General features: G+C 38.7%; 8 pseudogenes; all 8 read right to left on the bottom strand.

The window, feature by feature from the left end:
- Nucleotides 1-1,640: 1,640 nt before the first annotated feature.
- LOC134946305 (5S ribosomal RNA) lies at nucleotides 1,641-1,759 on the bottom strand (annotated as a pseudogene).
- A 190-nt stretch (nucleotides 1,760-1,949) lies between these two features.
- Nucleotides 1,950-2,068, bottom strand: LOC134947322 (5S ribosomal RNA; annotated as a pseudogene).
- Nucleotides 2,069-6,865: 4,797 nt separating this feature from the next.
- Nucleotides 6,866-6,984, bottom strand: LOC134946306 (5S ribosomal RNA; annotated as a pseudogene).
- Nucleotides 6,985-7,174: 190 nt separating this feature from the next.
- On the bottom strand, nucleotides 7,175-7,293 carry LOC134947128 (5S ribosomal RNA; annotated as a pseudogene).
- Nucleotides 7,294-11,901: 4,608 nt separating this feature from the next.
- On the bottom strand, nucleotides 11,902-12,020 carry LOC134946353 (5S ribosomal RNA; annotated as a pseudogene).
- Nucleotides 12,021-12,210: 190 nt separating this feature from the next.
- LOC134947083 (5S ribosomal RNA) lies at nucleotides 12,211-12,329 on the bottom strand (annotated as a pseudogene).
- Nucleotides 12,330-16,937: 4,608 nt separating this feature from the next.
- Nucleotides 16,938-17,056, bottom strand: LOC134946354 (5S ribosomal RNA; annotated as a pseudogene).
- A 190-nt stretch (nucleotides 17,057-17,246) lies between these two features.
- LOC134947085 (5S ribosomal RNA) lies at nucleotides 17,247-17,365 on the bottom strand (annotated as a pseudogene).
- Nucleotides 17,366-19,731: the final 2,366 nt, after the last annotated feature.

Genomic DNA, 19,731 nt, shown 5'->3' on the forward strand with positions numbered 1-19,731 from the left:
TCCCTACAGACAGGCTGTTGTAGGTTCAGAAATGGTTTTATTAAAAAATGTAAATCAACCACATATGTAAATGTAACTATATGTGTACATTATGTATGTATATTATATAATATATGTATATACAGTGTAAATATATATATAGATAGTCAGAGGAGGGCAGCCCATGTTTTAATTTTAAATTACTGTCCAGTGTCCTCCAGAGGAACTCACAGCACTAAGCCCATACACAAAAATGCAGTACTGCGGCTCAAAGAAATTGAAGTCAATTCACCTGGGGTGATATATATATATATATATATATATATGTGGACAGGGGATGAGGTAGTGGAGAGCGACCAATGGTGCTAATAGATTGCTCAAAGCAGTATATAAATAAAATAATATAGGTTTATTGTAGTGGAACGTACTATACAAAATAAAACATGATAAAAACATATAGGTTCATAAAAAGAGTGTATATATATGACCCATATAAAAAAATTAGTGAGGTAAAAGAGAATTAAAATTTCTGCTTATAAAATTTTTTGGATAATTAAAGGAAAAAACATGGTAGCATAAAAACTATGTGTTATCTTAAAAACCTAAAAGTATCACTCCTAAAATAGAAGGTACTAGACAGATTAAAAAAGGCACATAGGAATATGCGTTTTCAAAAAACCTAATTTTTTAAAAATAGAGGAATCAGAAAATTAGCTTAGCTTTGTGGTGAGGTTTAGATCAAGGAGTAGCACCCAACGCGTTTCGTCCTATCTGGACTTCATCAAGGGGTGATTTGACTAGAGACAGACCTTACTTATATACCAGTATGACAGGAAGTGATGTGAGTCCCATTTCCTGTAAGCAATTAACATGACTTGTTAAATTGCTATAAATAATATGTGATATCATATTGTATTAAATGCAGATTATTTGGTTTAAGCTATGGCAGAGAGAAACGAGTGAAATCTGTTGTTAGAAACAGCTGAAATACATTAAAGACTCTCAGGGCCGCCGACTTCCGGTCCGGGCTCAGCGTGACGTCATATCCGCCCCTCTTCCGGTGTCCGGCGTTTCGTACTGCGCCTGTGTAGTTTATGTGCGGCGGAAGTTCACTGTATCTGTTTATGCTCCCCGGGGCGGTTGCCTGGATACCCGGCTGGCGTGTTGAATGACAGCATAAGAATCTCGCGTCCGCCATTTTTCTGTAGTCTGAGTACATGGTTATGGCGGACATGTTTTTTTAAAGTCTAAGTCCATGAGATGTTTTCTTTTTCAGATTGGATTCGGAATTTGGTCAGCTCCGGATTATATAAAAGATAAAGGGAGGATCGATTCAGTATAACCGGGCATTACATATAAATGTAAACAACAAAATAACTGGATAATAATTATAAAAGAAATGGTAATAAATATTAAAAAAGTAAATAATGAGATTTAGGGATTTATACTAGATATGATAGCCCATTATACACATGAGACATTAATGGGAAGGAGAATCTGCATATGTTCTTATATACATATATACTAGGGAAAGGTATTACTGGGAATAAAATCTCTATTGATGCACTAAAGTAGATATATTATGCATAAAAGATATTTTTATATATATAAAAATTAATTATATACACATTAGTAGGTCATTCATAAATTGTTCCCTCATGTGTTTACAACACTCAGTCTTCCAAGTCGGTCTCCCATCCTTGTACTAGCCGAGCCCAGCCTTGCTTAGCTTCCAAGATCGGACGGTATTGGGCGTCTCCAGGCTGGTGTGATTGTAATAGTAATGTGGAGATATATGGATGGACCTTTGATGTGCATATCAAAATGACAACGAGAGTTATTCAGTATTTTTATAATTTTAATGGGGATATCTGACTTAGAGTTATTATGGTAAGAGAGACAACATGTATCAAAACATAAAGATAGGGATAGGGATGCTTGTGGGTTTAGAGGATTCCTTGTGCAATCCTTTCTTACAGCACCTGATCTCCCCTGGCGGTCACCCATCCAGGTACTGGTCAGGCCCAACACTGCTTTGCTTCCAAGGTCGGCCGGATTAGGGCGTATCCAGTGTGGTATGGCTGTAACGAGGAAGCAGAGTTTTTCTTACGAACCCAGGACGAATGGGGGAGAGGTTGGGATGGAGAAAGTGCGAAGAATAGGTAGCTTACATTACAGGAAGGGTGCTATTTCGTATCCTTCATTGAGGCCATCTGGGTGGAGAGTGTTCAATTCGTAGATCCAGAACATTTCTCTTCTGGAAAGGAGGTTGGAAAGGTCACCTCCTCTTTCTCCCAGTGATACCAATTCGATGCCTTTAAAGGTTAATGTCTCTGGATCCGAGTTGTGGCATTGATGGAAATGTCTTGATACTGCGTGTGTGAGGACTTTATTCTTTATATTCCTAACATGTTCTTGTATGCGAAGTTTCAGGATTCTTTTGGTTTTGCCAATGTACTTCAGACCACAGGGACATTCCAGGAGATATATTATAGATGATGCGTTACAGTTGATGAACTGTTTGATTCGATATTCCTTCTTGGTGTTGGTGTTATTGAAGGTTTTCCTGTTATGGTGAAGATATTTGCAAATATTGCACTTTCCACACTTATAACTGCCCACACATTTCGGCATCGGATTCCTAACTTCAGGGTTTCTTAGCATGCTGGGTGCCACCAAATCCTTCAAGCTTTGTGACTTTCGGAAAACTAATTTGGGTTCTTTGGTAAGGTAATCCTTTAGAATGGGGTCCATGAGTAAGATATGCCAATGTTTTTTAAGTGTTTGTTGGATGAATTTCTCGTGTCTGCTATATGTCGTGATGAACTTGACATTATCTTCCTTATTTTCCTTAGTTTTATACTGCAGAAGTTCGCCCCTTTCCAATTCCTTTGTTCTATTCATAGCTCCTTCCAGGAGTTGTGCGGGGTAACCCTTTTCTTTGAATCTCTCCTTGTAGATTTCCAATTGTTGATCTCTTTCTTCCTTTTTCTTACAGTTACGTGATATTCTATTGAACTGCGAGAAGGGGATATTGTCTTTCCAATGTTGTCGGTGATTACTTTTGTAGTGCACGTAGCTATTCATATCCACTTTCTTAATAAAATTGCTTGTGATAATATCACTACCTGAGTGCGTCAGGACCAGATCTAGAAATTCAATCCTTTCCGTGTTCTCCATTGCTGTGAAACTGAGATTCATATCATTTGTCGAGATGTGTGTTAAAAACTCTTTGAAAATCTGTTGTTCACCTTCCCATATGATCAGAATATCATCGATATATCGTTTATAAAAGATGATGTTAGGTTGGTTTGGATTGTTTGTAAAAATGTGTTTATTCTCCCAATGTCCCATAAAAAGATTTGCGAAGCTGGGTGCAAAGATAGTCCCCATGGCTGTACCACAGACCTGGAGATAAAATCCATCTAAAAATTTAAAATAGTTGTGTTTTAAAATGAAAAGCATGATCTCGCACAAGAAAAATCTGTGATCCTCTGTGATTAGATGGTCTTTGCTAAGAAATTCGTTGCATGCTTCAATCCCTTTGTCATGTTCTATGCAAGTGTATAGAGATTGCACATCTATTGTAACCCATCTATATGTATCTTTCCACTGGAAGTTCTCCATCATGTTTAAAACCGTTGTCGTGTCTTTCAAATAAGCCGGTAGTTCTATGACGTATTTTCTTAAAAAGAGGTCCACATATTCAGAAAGGTGTGAAGTCAGGGAATCGATACCTGCCACTATGGGTCTTCCTGGGGGATTTTCCAAAGACTTATGTATTTTCGGAAGGAAGTAAAAAATGGGGGTGGTGGGGTTGGAGTTTAAAAGATACTGAAATTCCTCTTTGGTGATAATTTCACGTCTAAAACCTTTTAAAAGCATCGTCCTTAGTTCTTCCACGAAGGTTTCTTTTGGGTCGTTTTGTAATGGAATATATGAGGCTCTATCACCCAGTAGCCTGTTAGCTTCTGCGGTATAGGCCTCTCTATCCATAATGACCAACCCCCCCCCTTTGTCAGCCGCTTTTACAACAATGTTTTTATTTTCCTGAAGTCTTTTTATTGCTTCTGTCTCTTTATTAGTGAGATTTCTTTCCTTGATAGGTGTAGTGGTAGTGTCACAAAGGTCCTTCTTTACTAGGTCATAGAACAAGCCCACATATTGTCCCTTAGATTCAAGGGGGTAAAATTTGGAAGTGGGCTTCAAGCCAGATTTTGATTGTTCATAGTTTTGTATGATTGCATCCTCTTTTTTAAGGAAATGGCGTTTAAGGGTAATTTTCCGTATAAATTTGTTTAAATCAATAAAGACATCAAATTTGTTCATTCCTTTAGTGGGTGCAAACGAAAGACCTTTATTTAACAAGGTAGTTTCGTGTTCCGTCAATACGTGGCTGGAGAGGTTGTGTATACCTTTAGGGGCAACCGGTTCTATTCGAGATTTCGTCTTTTGAACAGGTTCTTTCCTCCTTCCTCCACGGCATCCTCTTCTTCTTCGAACCTTCTTTTCCGTGGGGATATGTTGGTGGCTTTCCATTTTTCTGTGGTCCTTGTCGTACCTCTGGGATGGTGCGAAGTGCCTGGGGATAAAAAAGTTTCCTCTGTGTTGGAATCCAGTCTCTTTAATGTCGAGAAACGGTTCGTGGTTCTGATAGGGTTCAAGGGTTTACCCCTTGTATTAGTCTGCGGATACCTCTGTTTCTTGGGGATGGATTGCCAGTAATCTTTAGTTCCTTTTGGCTCCTGTCGTTCTCCTCTATTAAACCTGCTCCAATTTTTCACCATATTGTTCTCATAATCCTGTCTGTCTCTAGTGAACTTTTTTTCTTTGTTCTTGATCACTTCTTCCTCTACGCGTTCTAATTTCTTGTTTAGAACTTTTTCGTTAATTCTGAAATCCTCTTTATCCTTGTGTATTTCCATTTTGTTCTCAGCTTCCTTTATCTCTAAATCCAGGTTTGAGATAATGCGTTTCTTTTCTGTTATAAGTAATTTCATAAGGCTAATGGAACAATTATGTAATGTGTTGTCCCACTCCTTCATAAAGTCCTGATTGTCCATACCAAATGTTGGTTGTTTAGATAGCCTGAGTCCTCTGGGGATCCTGTTTACATCGACATAGTGTTCCAGGCCCCTGATGTCCCACCATGCTTTAATTTCCTTTGTCAGTAGTCTTTCTATGCTCCAAAACATATCGTCGAGATTATTAGTGTTCTGTTCAATCTCAGGTATAGCAGTTTCATTGAAAAATTTTTGGCATAGATTGCTCCTTTTGTTGGTACGTTCCTTTGTTCCAAACATTCTATGTGAGATGCTGGTCAAATCCAGGCGGCTGAAAGCAATGATACCAAGAGAAAAATTGTGTACTGGAGAGATATCAGCGCTACGGATGCAGTATCTTAAGTGTAACAACTAGAATGGGAACTCTACAAATGGTGTACAAAAAACGCTTATTGCATTTGCACTCCCTACTTTATATATCAGGGCGTCAGCTCATTTACCCCAAATAGTTATAGGTAATGGTATGGTTACCTATAGAAAATGGTTATGTGGACAGGGGATGAGGTAGTGGAGAGCGACCAATGGTGCTAATAGATTGCTCAAAGCAGTATATAAATAAAATAATATAGGTTTATTGTAGTGGAACGTACTATACAAAATAAAACATGATAAAAACATATAGGTTCATAAAAAGAGTGTATATATATGACCCATATAAAAAAATTAGTGAGGTAAAAGAGAATTAAAATTTCTGCTTATAAAATTTTTTGGATAATTAAAGGAAAAAACATGGTAGCATAAAAACTATGTGTTATCTTAAAAACCTAAAAGTATCACTCCTAAAATAGAAGGTACTAGACAGATTAAAAAAGGCACATAGGAATATGCGTTTTCAAAAAACCTAATTTTTTAAAAATAGAGGAATCAGAAAATTAGCTTAGCTTTGTGGTGAGGTTTAGATCAAGGAGTAGCACCCAACGCGTTTCGTCCTATCTGGACTTCATCAAGGGGTGATTTGACTAGAGACAGACCTTACTTATATACCAGTATGACAGGAAGTGATGTGAGTCCCATTTCCTGTAAGCAATTAACATGACTTGTTAAATTGCTATAAATAATATGTGATATCATATTGTATTAAATGCAGATTATTTGGTTTAAGCTATGGCAGAGAGAAACGAGTGAAATCTGTTGTTAGAAACAGCTGAAATACATTAAAGACTCTCAGGGCCGCCGACTTCCGGTCCGGGCTCAGCGTGACGTCATATCCGCCCCTCTTCCGGTGTCCGGCGTTTCGTACTGCGCCTGTGTAGTTTATGTGCGGCGGAAGTTCACTGTATCTGTTTATGCTCCCCGGGGCGGTTGCCTGGATACCCGGCTGGCGTGTTGAATGACAGCATAAGAATCTCGCGTCCGCCATTTTTCTGTAGTCTGAGTACATGGTTATGGCGGACATGTTTTTTTAAAGTCTAAGTCCATGAGATGTTTTCTTTTTCAGATTGGATTCGGAATTTGGTCAGCTCCGGATTATATAAAAGATAAAGGGAGGATCGATTCAGTATAACCGGGCATTACATATAAATGTAAACAACAAAATAACTGGATAATAATTATAAAAGAAATGGTAATAAATATTAAAAAAGTAAATAATGAGATTTAGGGATTTATACTAGATATGATAGCCCATTATACACATGAGACATTAATGGGAAGGAGAATCTGCATATGTTCTTATATACATATATACTAGGGAAAGGTATTACTGGGAATAAAATCTCTATTGATGCACTAAAGTAGATATATTATGCATAAAAGATATTTTTATATATATAAAAATTAATTATATACACATTAGTAGGTCATTCATAAATTGTTCCCTCATGTGTTTACAACACTCAGTCTTCCAAGTCGGTCTCCCATCCTTGTACTAGCCGAGCCCAGCCTTGCTTAGCTTCCAAGATCGGACGGTATTGGGCGTCTCCAGGCTGGTGTGATTGTAATAGTAATGTGGAGATATATGGATGGACCTTTGATGTGCATATCAAAATGACAACGAGAGTTATTCAGTATTTTTATAATTTTAATGGGGATATCTGACTTAGAGTTATTATGGTAAGAGAGACAACATGTATCAAAACATAAAGATAGGGATAGGGATGCTTGTGGGTTTAGAGGATTCCTTGTGCAATCCTTTCTTACAGCACCTGATCTCCCCTGGCGGTCACCCATCCAGGTACTGGTCAGGCCCAACACTGCTTTGCTTCCAAGGTCAGCCGGATTTGGGCGTATCCAGTGTGGTATGGCTGTAACGAGGAAGCAGAGTTTTTCTTACGAACCCAGGACGAATGGGGGAGAGGTTGGGATGGAGAAAGTGCGAAGAATAGGTAGCTTACATTACAGGAAGGGTGCTATTTCGTATCCTTCATTGAGGCCATCTGGGTGGAGAGTGTTCAATTCGTAGATCCAGAACATTTCTCTTCTGGAAAGGAGGTTGGAAAGGTCACCTCCTCTTTCTCCCAGTGATACCAATTCGATGCCTTTAAAGGTTAATGTCTCTGGATCCGAGTTGTGGCATTGATGGAAATGTCTTGATACTGCGTGTGTGAGGACTTTATTCTTTATATTCCTAACATGTTCTTGTATGCGAAGTTTCAGGATTCTTTTGGTTTTGCCAATGTACTTCAGACCACAGGGACATTCCAGGAGATATATTATAGATGATGCGTTACAGTTGATGAACTGTTTGATTCGATATTCCTTCTTGGTGTTGGTGTTATTGAAGGTTTTCCTGTTATGGTGAAGATATTTGCAAATATTGCACTTTCCACACTTATAACTGCCCACACATTTCGGCATCGGATTCCTAACTTCAGGGTTTCTTAGCATGCTGGGTGCCACCAAATCCTTCAAGCTTTGTGACTTTCGGAAAACTAATTTGGGTTCTTTGGTAAGGTAATCCTTTAGAATGGGGTCCATGAGTAAGATATGCCAATGTTTTTTAAGTGTTTGTTGGATGAATTTCTCGTGTCTGCTATATGTCGTGATGAACTTGACATTATCTTCCTTATTTTCCTTAGTTTTATACTGCAGAAGTTCGCCCCTTTCCAATTCCTTTGTTCTATTCATAGCTCCTTCCAGGAGTTGTGCGGGGTAACCCTTTTCTTTGAATCTCTCCTTGTAGATTTCCAATTGTTGATCTCTTTCTTCCTTTTTCTTACAGTTACGTGATATTCTATTGAACTGCGAGAAGGGGATATTGTCTTTCCAATGTTGTCGGTGATTACTTTTGTAGTGCACGTAGCTATTCATATCCACTTTCTTAATAAAATTGCTTGTGATAATATCACTACCTGAGTGCGTCAGGACCAGATCTAGAAATTCAATCCTTTCCGTGTTCTCCATTGCTGTGAAACTGAGATTCATATCATTTGTCGAGATGTGTGTTAAAAACTCTTTGAAAATCTGTTGTTCACCTTCCCATATGATCAGAATATCATCGATATATCGTTTATAAAAGATGATGTTAGGTTGGTATGGATTGTTTGTAAAAATGTGTTTATTCTCCCAATGTCCCATAAAAAGATTTGCGAAGCTGGGTGCAAAGATAGTCCCCATGGCTGTACCACAGACCTGGAGATAAAATCCATCTAAAAATTTAAAATAGTTGTGTTTTAAAATGAAAAGCATGATCTCGCACAAGAAAAATCTGTGATCCTCTGTGATTAGATGGTCTTTGCTAAGAAATTCGTTGCATGCTTCAATCCCTTTGTCATGTTCTATGCAAGTGTATAGAGATTGCACATCTATTGTAACCCATCTATATGTATCTTTCCACTGGAAGTTCTCCATCATGTTTAAAACCGTTGTCGTGTCTTTCAAATAAGCCGGTAGTTCTATGACGTATTTTCTTAAAAAGAGGTCCACATATTCAGAAAGGTGTGAAGTCAGGGAATCGATACCTGCCACTATGGGTCTTCCTGGGGGATTTTCCAAAGACTTATGTATTTTCGGAAGGAAGTAAAAAATGGGGGTGGTGGGGTTGGAGTTTAAAAGATACTGAAATTCCTCTTTGGTGATAATTTCACGTCTAAAACCTTTTAAAAGCATCGTCCTTAGTTCTTCCACGAAGGTTTCTTTTGGGTCGTTTTGTAATGGAATATATGAGGCTCTATCACCCAGTAGCCTGTTAGCTTCTGCGGTATAGGCCTCTCTATCCATAATGACCAACCCCCCCCCTTTGTCAGCCGCTTTTACAACAATGTTTTTATTTTCCTGAAGTCTTTTTATTGCTTCTGTCTCTTTATTAGTGAGATTTCTTTCCTTGATAGGTGTAGTGGTAGTGTCACAAAGGTCCTTCTTTACTAGGTCATAGAACAAGCCCACATATTGTCCCTTAGATTCAAGGGGGTAAAATTTGGAAGTGGGCTTCAAGCCAGATTTTGATTGTTCATAGTTTTGTATGATTGCATCCTCTTTTTTAAGGAAATGGCGTTTAAGGGTAATTTTCCGTATAAATTTGTTTAAATCAATAAAGACATCAAATTTGTTCATTCCTTTAGTGGGTGCAAACGAAAGACCTTTATTTAACAAGGTAGTTTCGTGTTCCGTCAATACGTGGCTGGAGAGGTTGTGTATACCTTTAGGGGCAACCGGTTCTATTCGAGATTTCGTCTTTTGAACAGGTTCTTTCCTCCTTCCTCCACGGCATCCTCTTCTTCTTCGAACCTTCTTTTCCGTGGGGATATGTTGGTGGCTTTCCATTTTTCTGTGGTCCTTGTCGTACCTCTGGGATGGTGCGAAGTGCCTGGGGATAAAAAAGTTTCCTCTGTGTTGGAATCCAGTCTCTTTAATGTCGAGAAACGGTTCGTGGTTCTGATAGGGTTCAAGGGTTTACCCCTTGTATTAGTCTGCGGATACCTCTGTTTCTTGGGGATGGATTGCCAGTAATCTTTAGTTCCTTTTGGCTCCTGTCGTTCTCCTCTATTAAACCTGCTCCAATTTTTCACCATATTGTTCTCATAATCCTGTCTGTCTCTAGTGAACTTTTTTTCTTTGTTCTTGATCACTTCTTCCTCTACGCGTTCTAATTTCTTGTTTAGAACTTTTTCGTTAATTCTGAAATCCTCTTTATCCTTGTGTATTTCCATTTTGTTCTCAGCTTCCTTTATCTCTAAATCCAGGTTTGAGATAATGCGTTTCTTTTCTGTTATAAGTAATTTCATAAGGCTAATGGAACAATTATGTAATGTGTTGTCCCACTCCTTCATAAAGTCCTGATTGTCCATACCAAATGTTGGTTGTTTAGATAGCCTGAGTCCTCTGGGGATCCTGTTTACATCGACATAGTGTTCCAGGCCCCTGATGTCCCACCATGCTTTAATTTCCTTTGTCAGTAGTCTTTCTATGCTCCAAAACATATCGTCGAGATTATTAGTGTTCTGTTCAATCTCAGGTATAGCAGTTTCATTGAAAATTTTTTGGCATAGATTGCTCCTTTTGTTGGTACGTTCCTTTGTTCCAAACATTCTATGTGAGATGCTGGTCAAATCCAGGCGGCTGAAAGCAATGATACCAAGAGAAAATTGTGTACTGGAGAGATATCAGCGCCACGGATGCAGTATCTTAAGTGTAACAACTAGAATGGGAACTCTACAAATGGTGTACAAAAAACGCTTATTGCATTTGCACTCCCTACTTTATATATCAGGGCGTCAGCTCATTTACCCCAAATAGTTATAGGTAATGGTATGGTTACCTATAGAAAATGGTTATGTGGACAGGGGATGAGGTAGTGGAGAGCGACCAATGGTGCTAATAGATTGCTCAAAGCAGTATATAAATAAAATAATATAGGTTTATTGTAGTGGAACGTACTATACAAAATAAAACATGATAAAAACATATAGGTTCATAAAAAGAGTGTATATATATGACCCATATAAAAAAATTAGTGAGGTAAAAGAGAATTAAAATTTCTGCTTATAAAATTTTTTGGATAATTAAAGGAAAAAACATGGTAGCATAAAAACTATGTGTTATCTTAAAAACCTAAAAGTATCACTCCTAAAATAGAAGGTACTAGACAGATTAAAAAAGGCACATAGGAATATGCGTTTTCAAAAAACCTAATTTTTTAAAAATAGAGGAATCAGAAAATTAGCTTAGCTTTGTGGTGAGGTTTAGATCAAGGAGTAGCACCCAACGCGTTTCGTCCTATCTGGACTTCATCAAGGGGTGATTTGACTAGAGACAGACCTTACTTATATACCAGTATGACAGGAAGTGATGTGAGTCCCATTTCCTGTAAGCAATTAACATGACTTGTTAAATTGCTATAAATAATATGTGATATCATATTGTATTAAATGCAGATTATTTGGTTTAAGCTATGGCAGAGAGAAACGAGTGAAATCTGTTGTTAGAAACAGCTGAAATACATTAAAGACTCTCAGGGCCGCCGACTTCCGGTCCGGGCTCAGCGTGACGTCATATCCGCCCCTCTTCCGGTGTCCGGCGTTTCGTACTGCGCCTGTGTAGTTTATGTGCGGCGGAAGTTCACTGTATCTGTTTATGCTCCCCGGGGCGGTTGCCTGGATACCCGGCTGGCGTGTTGAATGACAGCATAAGAATCTCGCGTCCGCCATTTTTCTGTAGTCTGAGTACATGGTTATGGCGGACATGTTTTTTTAAAGTCTAAGTCCATGAGATGTTTTCTTTTTCAGATTGGATTCGGAATTTGGTCAGCTCCGGATTATATAAAAGATAAAGGGAGGATCGATTCAGTATAACCGGGCATTACATATAAATGTAAACAACAAAATAACTGGATAATAATTATAAAAGAAATGGTAATAAATATTAAAAAAGTAAATAATGAGATTTAGGGATTTATACTAGATATGATAGCCTATTATACACATGTTTACAACACTCAGTCTTCCAAGTCGGTCTCCCATCATTGTACTAGCCGAGCCCAGCCTTGCTTAGCTTCCAAGATCGGACGGTATTGGGCGTCTCCAGGCTGGTGTGATTGTAATAGTAATGTGGAGATATATGGATGGACCTTTGATGTGCATATCAAAATGACAACGAGAGTTATTCAGTATTTTTATAATTTTAATGGGGATATCTGACTTAGAGTTATTATGGTAAGAGAGACAACATGTATCAAAACATAAAGATAGGGATAGGGATGCTTGTGGGTTTAGAGGATTCCTTGTGCAATCCTTTCTTACAGCACCTGATCTCCCCTGGCGGTCACCCATCCAGGTACTGGTCAGGCCCAACACTGCTTTGCTTCCAAGGTCGGCCGGATTTGGGCGTATCCAGTGTGGTATGGCTGTAACGAGGAAGCAGAGTTTTTCTTACGAACCCAGGACGAATGGGGGAGAGGTTGGGATGGAGAAAGTGCGAAGAATAGGTAGCTTACATTACAGGAAGGGTGCTATTTCGTATCCTTCATTGAGGCCATCTGGGTGGAGAGTGTTCAATTCGTAGATCCAGAACATTTCTCTTCTGGAAAGGAGGTTGGAAAGGTCACCTCCTCTTTCTCCCAGTGATACCAATTCGATGCCTTTAAAGGTTAATGTCTCTGGATCCGAGTTGTGGCATTGATGGAAATGTCTTGATACTGCGTGTGTGAGGACTTTATTCTTTATATTCCTAACATGTTCTTGTATGCGAAGTTTCAGGATTCTTTTGGTTTTGCCAATGTACTTCAGACCACAGGGACATTCCAGGAGATATATTATAGATGATGCGTTACAGTTGATGAACTGTTTGATTCGATATTCCTTCTTGGTGTTGGTGTTATTGAAGGTTTTCCTGTTATGGTGAAGATATTTGCAAATATTGCACTTTCCACACTTATAACTGCCCACACATTTCGGCATCGGATTCCTAACTTCAGGGTTTCTTAGCATGCTGGGTGCCACCAAATCCTTCAAGCTTTGTGACTTTCGGAAAACTAATTTGGGTTCTTTGGTAAGGTAATCCTTTAGAATGGGGTCCATGAGTAAGATATGCCAATGTTTTTTAAGTGTTTGTTGGATGAATTTCTCGTGTCTGCTATATGTCGTGATGAACTTGACATTATCTTCCTTATTTTCCTTAGTTTTATACTGCAGAAGTTCGCCCCTTTCCAATTCCTTTGTTCTATTCATAGCTCCTTCCAGGAGTTGTGCGGGGTAACCCTTTTCTTTGAATCTCTCCTTGTAGATTTCCAATTGTTGATCTCTTTCTTCCTTTTTCTTACAGTTACGTGATATTCTATTGAACTGCGAGAAGGGGATATTGTCTTTCCAATGTTGTCGGTGATTACTTTTGTAGTGCACGTAGCTATTCATATCCACTTTCTTAATAAAATTGCTTGTGATAATATCACTACCTGAGTGCGTCAGGACCAGATCTAGAAATTCAATCCTTTCCGTGTTCTCCATTGCTGTGAAACTGAGATTCATATCATTTGTCGAGATGTGTGTTAAAAACTCTTTGAAAATCTGTTGTTCACCTTCCCATATGATCAGAATATCATCGATATATCGTTTATAAAAGATGATGTTAGGTTGGTATGGATTGTTTGTAAAAATGTGTTTATTCTCCCAATGTCCCATAAAAAGATTTGCGAAGCTGGGTGCAAAGATAGTCCCCATGGCTGTACCACAGACCTGGAGATAAAATCCATCTAAAAATTTAAAATAGTTGTGTTTTAAAATGAAAAGCATGATCTCGCACAAGAAAAATCTGTGATCCTCTGTGATTAGATGGTCTTTGCTAAGAAATTCGTTGCATGCTTCAATCCCTTTGTCATGTTCTATGCAAGTGTATAGAGATTGCACATCTATTGTAACCCATCTATATGTATCTTTCCACTGGAAGTTCTCCATCATGTTTAAAACCGTTGTCGTGTCTTTCAAATAAGCCGGTAGTTCTATGACGTATTTTCTTAAAAAGAGGTCCACATATTCAGAAAGGTGTGAAGTCAGGGAATCGATACCTGCCACTATGGGTCTTCCTGGGGGATTTTCCAAAGACTTATGTATTTTCGGAAGGAAGTAAAAAATGGGGGTGGTGGGGTTGGAGTTTAAAAGATACTGAAATTCCTCTTTGGTGATAATTTCACGTCTAAAACCTTTTAAAAGCATCGTCCTTAGTTCTTCCACGAAGGTTTCTTTTGGGTCGTTTTGTAATGGAATATATGAGGCTCTATCACCCAGTAGCCTGTTAGCTTCTGCGGTATAGGCCTCTCTATCCATAATGACCAACCCCCCCCCTTTGTCAGCCGCTTTTACAACAATGTTTTTATTTTCCTGAAGTCTTTTTATTGCTTCTGTCTCTTTATTAGTGAGATTTCTTTCCTTGATAGGTGTAGTGGTAGTGTCACAAAGGTCCTTCTTTACTAGGTCATAGAACAAGCCCACATATTGTCCCTTAGATTCAAGGGGGTAAAATTTGGAAGTGGGCTTCAAGCCAGATTTTGATTGTTCATAGTTTTGTATGATTGCATCCTCTTTTTTAAGGAAATGGCGTTTAAGGGTAATTTTCCGTATAAATTTGTTTAAATCAATAAAGACATCAAATTTGTTCATTCCTTTAGTGGGTGCAAACGAAAGACCTTTATTTAACAAGGTAGTTTCGTGTTCCGTCAATACGTGGCTGGAGAGGTTGTGTATACCTTTAGGGGCAACCGGTTCTATTCGAGATTTCGTCTTTTGAACAGGTTCTTTCCTCCTTCCTCCACGGCATCCTCTTCTTCTTCGAACCTTCTTTTCCGTGGGGATATGTTGGTGGCTTTCCATTTTTCTGTGGTCCTTGTCGTACCTCTGGGATGGTGCGAAGTGCCTGGGGATAAAAAAGTTTCCTCTGTGTTGGAATCCAGTCTCTTTAATGTCGAGAAACGGTTCGTGGTTCTGATAGGGTTCAAGGGTTTACCCCTTGTATTAGTCTGCGGATACCTCTGTTTCTTGGGGATGGATTGCCAGTAATCTTTAGTTCCTTTTGGCTCCTGTCGTTCTCCTCTATTAAACCTGCTCCAATTTTTCACCATATTGTTCTCATAATCCTGTCTGTCTCTAGTGAACTTTTTTTCTTTGTTCTTGATCACTTCTTCCTCTACGCGTTCTAATTTCTTGTTTAGAACTTTTTCGTTAATTCTGAAATCCTCTTTATCCTTGTGTATTTCCATTTTGTTCTCAGCTTCCTTTATCTCTAAATCCAGGTTTGAGATAATGCGTTTCTTTTCTGTTATAAGTAATTTCATAAGGCTAATGGAACAATTATGTAATGTGTTGTCCCACTCCTTCATAAAGTCCTGATTGTCCATACCAAATGTTGGTTGTTTAGATAGCCTGAGTCCTCTGGGGATCCTGTTTACATCGACATAGTGTTCCAGGCCCCTGATGTCCCACCATGCTTTAATTTCCTTTGTCAGTAGTCTTTCTATGCTCCAAAACATATCGTCGAGATTATTAGTGTTCTGTTCAATCTCAGGTATAGCAGTTTCATTGAAAATTTTTTGGCATAGATTGCTCCTTTTGTTGGTACGTTCCTTTGTTCCAAACATTCTATGTGAGATGCTGGTCAAATCCAGGCGGCTGAAAGCAATGATACCAAGAGAAAATTGTGTACTGGAGAGATATCAGCGCCACGGATGCAGTATCTTAAGTGTAACAACTAGAATGGGAACTCTACAAATGGTGTACAAAAAACGCTTATTGCATTTGCACTCCCTACTTTATATATCAGGGCGTCAGCTCATTTACCCCAAATAGTTATAGGTAATGGTATGGTTACCTATAGAAAATGGTTATGTGGACAGGGGATGAGGTAGTGGAGAGCGACCAATGGTGCTAATAGATTGCTCAAAGCAGTATATAAATAAAATAATATAGGTTTATTGTAGTGGAACGTACTATACAAAATAAAACATGATAAAAACATATAGGTTCATAAAAAGAGTGTATATATATGACCCATATAAAAAAATTAGTGAGGTAAAAGAGAATTAAAATTTCTGCTTATAAAATTTTTTGGATAATTAAAGGAAAAAACATGGTAGCATAAAAACTATGTGTTATCTTAAAAACCTAAAAGTATCACTCCTAAAATAGAAGGTACTAGACAGATTAAAAAAGGCACATAGGAATATGCGTTTTCAAAAAACCTAATTTTTTAAAAATAGAGGAATCAGAAAATTAGCTTAGCTTTGTGGTGAGGTTTAGATCAAGGAGTAGCACCCAACGCGTTTCGTCCTATCTGGACTTCATCAAGGGGTGATTTGACTAGAGACAGACCTTACTTATATACCAGTATGACAGGAAGTGATGTGAGTCCCATTTCCTGTAAGCAATTAACATGACTTGTTAAATTGCTATAAATAATATGTGATATCATATTGTATTAAATGCAGATTATTTGGTTTAAGCTATGGCAGAGAGAAACGAGTGAAATCTGTTGTTAGAAACAGCTGAAATACATTAAAGACTCTCAGGGCCGCCGACTTCCGGTCCGGGCTCAGCGTGACGTCATATCCGCCCCTCTTCCGGTGTCCGGCGTTTCGTACTGCGCCTGTGTAGTTTATGTGCGGCGGAAGTTCACTGTATCTGTTTATGCTCCCCGGGGCGGTTGCCTGGATACCCGGCTGGCGTGTTGAATGACAGCATAAGAATCTCGCGTCCGCCATTTTTCTGTAGTCTGAGTACATGGTTATGGCGGACATGTTTTTTTAAAGTCTAAGTCCATGAGATGTTTTCTTTTTCAGATTGGATTCGGAATTTGGTCAGCTCCGGATTATATAAAAGATAAAGGGAGGATCGATTCAGTATAACCGGGCATTACATATAAATGTAAACAACAAAATAACTGGATAATAATTATAAAAGAAATGGTAATAAATATTAAAAAAGTAAATAATGAGATTTAGGGATTTATACTAGATATGATAGCCTATTATACACATGTTTACAACACTCAGTCTTCCAAGTCGGTCTCCCATCATTGTACTAGCCGAGCCCAGCCTTGCTTAGCTTCCAAGATCGGACGGTATTGGGCGTCTCCAGGCTGGTGTGATTGTAATAGTAATGTGGAGATATATGGATGGACCTTTGATGTGCATATCAAAATGACAACGAGAGTTATTCAGTATTTTTATAATTTTAATGGGGATATCTGACTTAGAGTTATTATGGTAAGAGAGACAACATGTATCAAAACATAAAGATAGGGATAGGGATGCTTGTGGGTTTAGAGGATTCCTTGTGCAATCCTTTCTTACAGCACCTGATCTCCCCTGGCGGTCACCCATCCAGGTACTGGTCAGGCCCAACACTGCTTTGCTTCCAAGGTCGGCCGGATTTGGGCGTATCCAGTGTGGTATGGCTGTAACGAGGAAGCAGAGTTTTTCTTACGAACCCAGGACGAATGGGGGAGAGGTTGGGATGGAGAAAGTGCGAAGAATAGGTAGCTTACATTACAGGAAGGGTGCTATTTCGTATCCTTCATTGAGGCCATCTGGGTGGAGAGTGTTCAATTCGTAGATCCAGAACATTTCTCTTCTGGAAAGGAGGTTGGAAAGGTCACCTCCTCTTTCTCCCAGTGATACCAATTCGATGCCTTTAAAGGTTAATGTCTCTGGATCCGAGTTGTGGCATTGATGGAAATGTCTTGATACTGCGTGTGTGAGGACTTTATTCTTTATATTCCTAACATGTTCTTGTATGCGAAGTTTCAGGATTCTTTTGGTTTTGCCAATGTACTTCAGACCACAGGGACATTCCAGGAGATATATTATAGATGATGCGTTACAGTTGATGAACTGTTTGATTCGATATTCCTTCTTGGTGTTGGTGTTATTGAAGGTTTTCCTGTTATGGTGAAGATATTTGCAAATATTGCACTTTCCACACTTATAACTGCCCACACATTTCGGCATCGGATTCCTAACTTCAGGGTTTCTTAGCATGCTGGGTGCCACCAAATCCTTCAAGCTTTGTGACTTTCGGAAAACTAATTTGGGTTCTTTGGTAAGGTAATCCTTTAGAATGGGGTCCATGAGTAAGATATGCCAATGTTTTTTAAGTGTTTGTTGGATGAATTTCTCGTGTCTGCTATATGTCGTGATGAACTTGACATTATCTTCCTTATTTTCCTTAGTTTTATACTGCAGAAGTTCGCCCCTTTCCAATTCCTTTGTTCTATTCATAGCTCCTTCCAGGAGTTGTGCGGGGTAACCCTTTTCTTTGAATCTCTCCTTGTAGATTTCCAATTGTTGATCTCTTTCTTCCTTTTTCTTACAGTTACGTGATATTCTATTGAACTGCGAGAAGGGGATATTGTCTTTCCAATGTTGTCGGTGATTACTTTTGTAGTGCACGTAGCTATTCATATCCACTTTCTTAATAAAATTGCTTGTGATAATATCACTACCTGAGTGCGTCAGGACCAGATCTAGAAATTCAATCCTTTCCGTGTTCTCCATTGCTGTGAAACTGAGATTCATATCATTTGTCGAGATGTGTGTTAAAAACTCTTTGAAAATCTGTTGTTCACCTTCCCATATGATCAGAATATCATCGATATATCGTTTATAAAAGATGATGTTAGGTTGGTATGGATTGTTTGTAAAAATGTGTTTATTCTCCCAATGTCCCATAAAAAGATTTGCGAAGCTGGGTGCAAAGATAGTCCCCATGGCTGTACCACAGACCTGGAGATAAAATCCATCTAAAAATTTAAAATAGTTGTGTTTTAAAATGAAAAGCATGATCTCGCACAAGAAAAATCTGTGATCCTCTGTGATTAGATGGTCTTTGCTAAGAAATTCGTTGCATGCTTCAATCCCTTTGTCATGTTCTATGCAAGTGTATAGAGATTGCACATCTATTGTAACCCATCTATATGTATCTTTCCACTGGAAGTTCTCCATCATGTTTAAAACCGTTGTCGTGTCTTTCAAATAAGCCGGTAGTTCTATGACGTATTTTCTTAAAAAGAGGTCCACATATTCAGAAAGGTGTGAAGTCAGGGAATCGATACCTGCCACTATGGATACCTGCCCCGCACAACTCCTGGAAGGAGCTATGAATAGAACAAAGGAATTGGAAAGGGGCGAACTTCTGCAGTATAAAACTAAGGAAAATAAGGAAGATAATGTCAAGTTCATCACGACATATAGCAGACACGAGAAATTCATCCAACAAACACTTAAAAAACATTGGCATATCTTACTCATGGACCCCATTCTAAAGGATTACCTTACCAAAGAACCCAAATTAGTTTTCCGAAAGTCACAAAGCTTGAAGGATTTGGTGGCACCCAGCATGCTAAGAAACCCTGAAGTTAGGAATCCGATGCCGAAATGTGTGGGCAGTTATAAGTGTGGAAAGTGCAATATTTGCAAATATCTTCACCATAACAGGAAAACCTTCAATAACACCAACACCAAGAAGGAATATCGAATCAAACAGTTCATCAACTGTAACGCATCATCTATAATATATCTCCTGGAATGTCCCTGTGGTCTGAAGTACATTGGCAAAACCAAAAGAATCCTGAAACTTCGCATACAAGAACATGTTAGGAATATAAAGAATAAAGTCCTCACACACGCAGTATCAAGACATTTCCATCAATGCCACAACTCGGATCCAGAGACATTAACCTTTAAAGGCATCGAATTGGTATCACTGGGAGAAAGAGGAGGTGACCTTTCCAACCTCCTTTCCAGAAGAGAAATGTTCTGGATCTACGAATT

This window comes from Pseudophryne corroboree, chromosome 7 (genome assembly GCF_028390025.1).
Source record: "Pseudophryne corroboree isolate aPseCor3 chromosome 7, aPseCor3.hap2, whole genome shotgun sequence".
NCBI classification, from domain to species: domain Eukaryota; kingdom Metazoa; phylum Chordata; class Amphibia; order Anura; family Myobatrachidae; genus Pseudophryne; species Pseudophryne corroboree.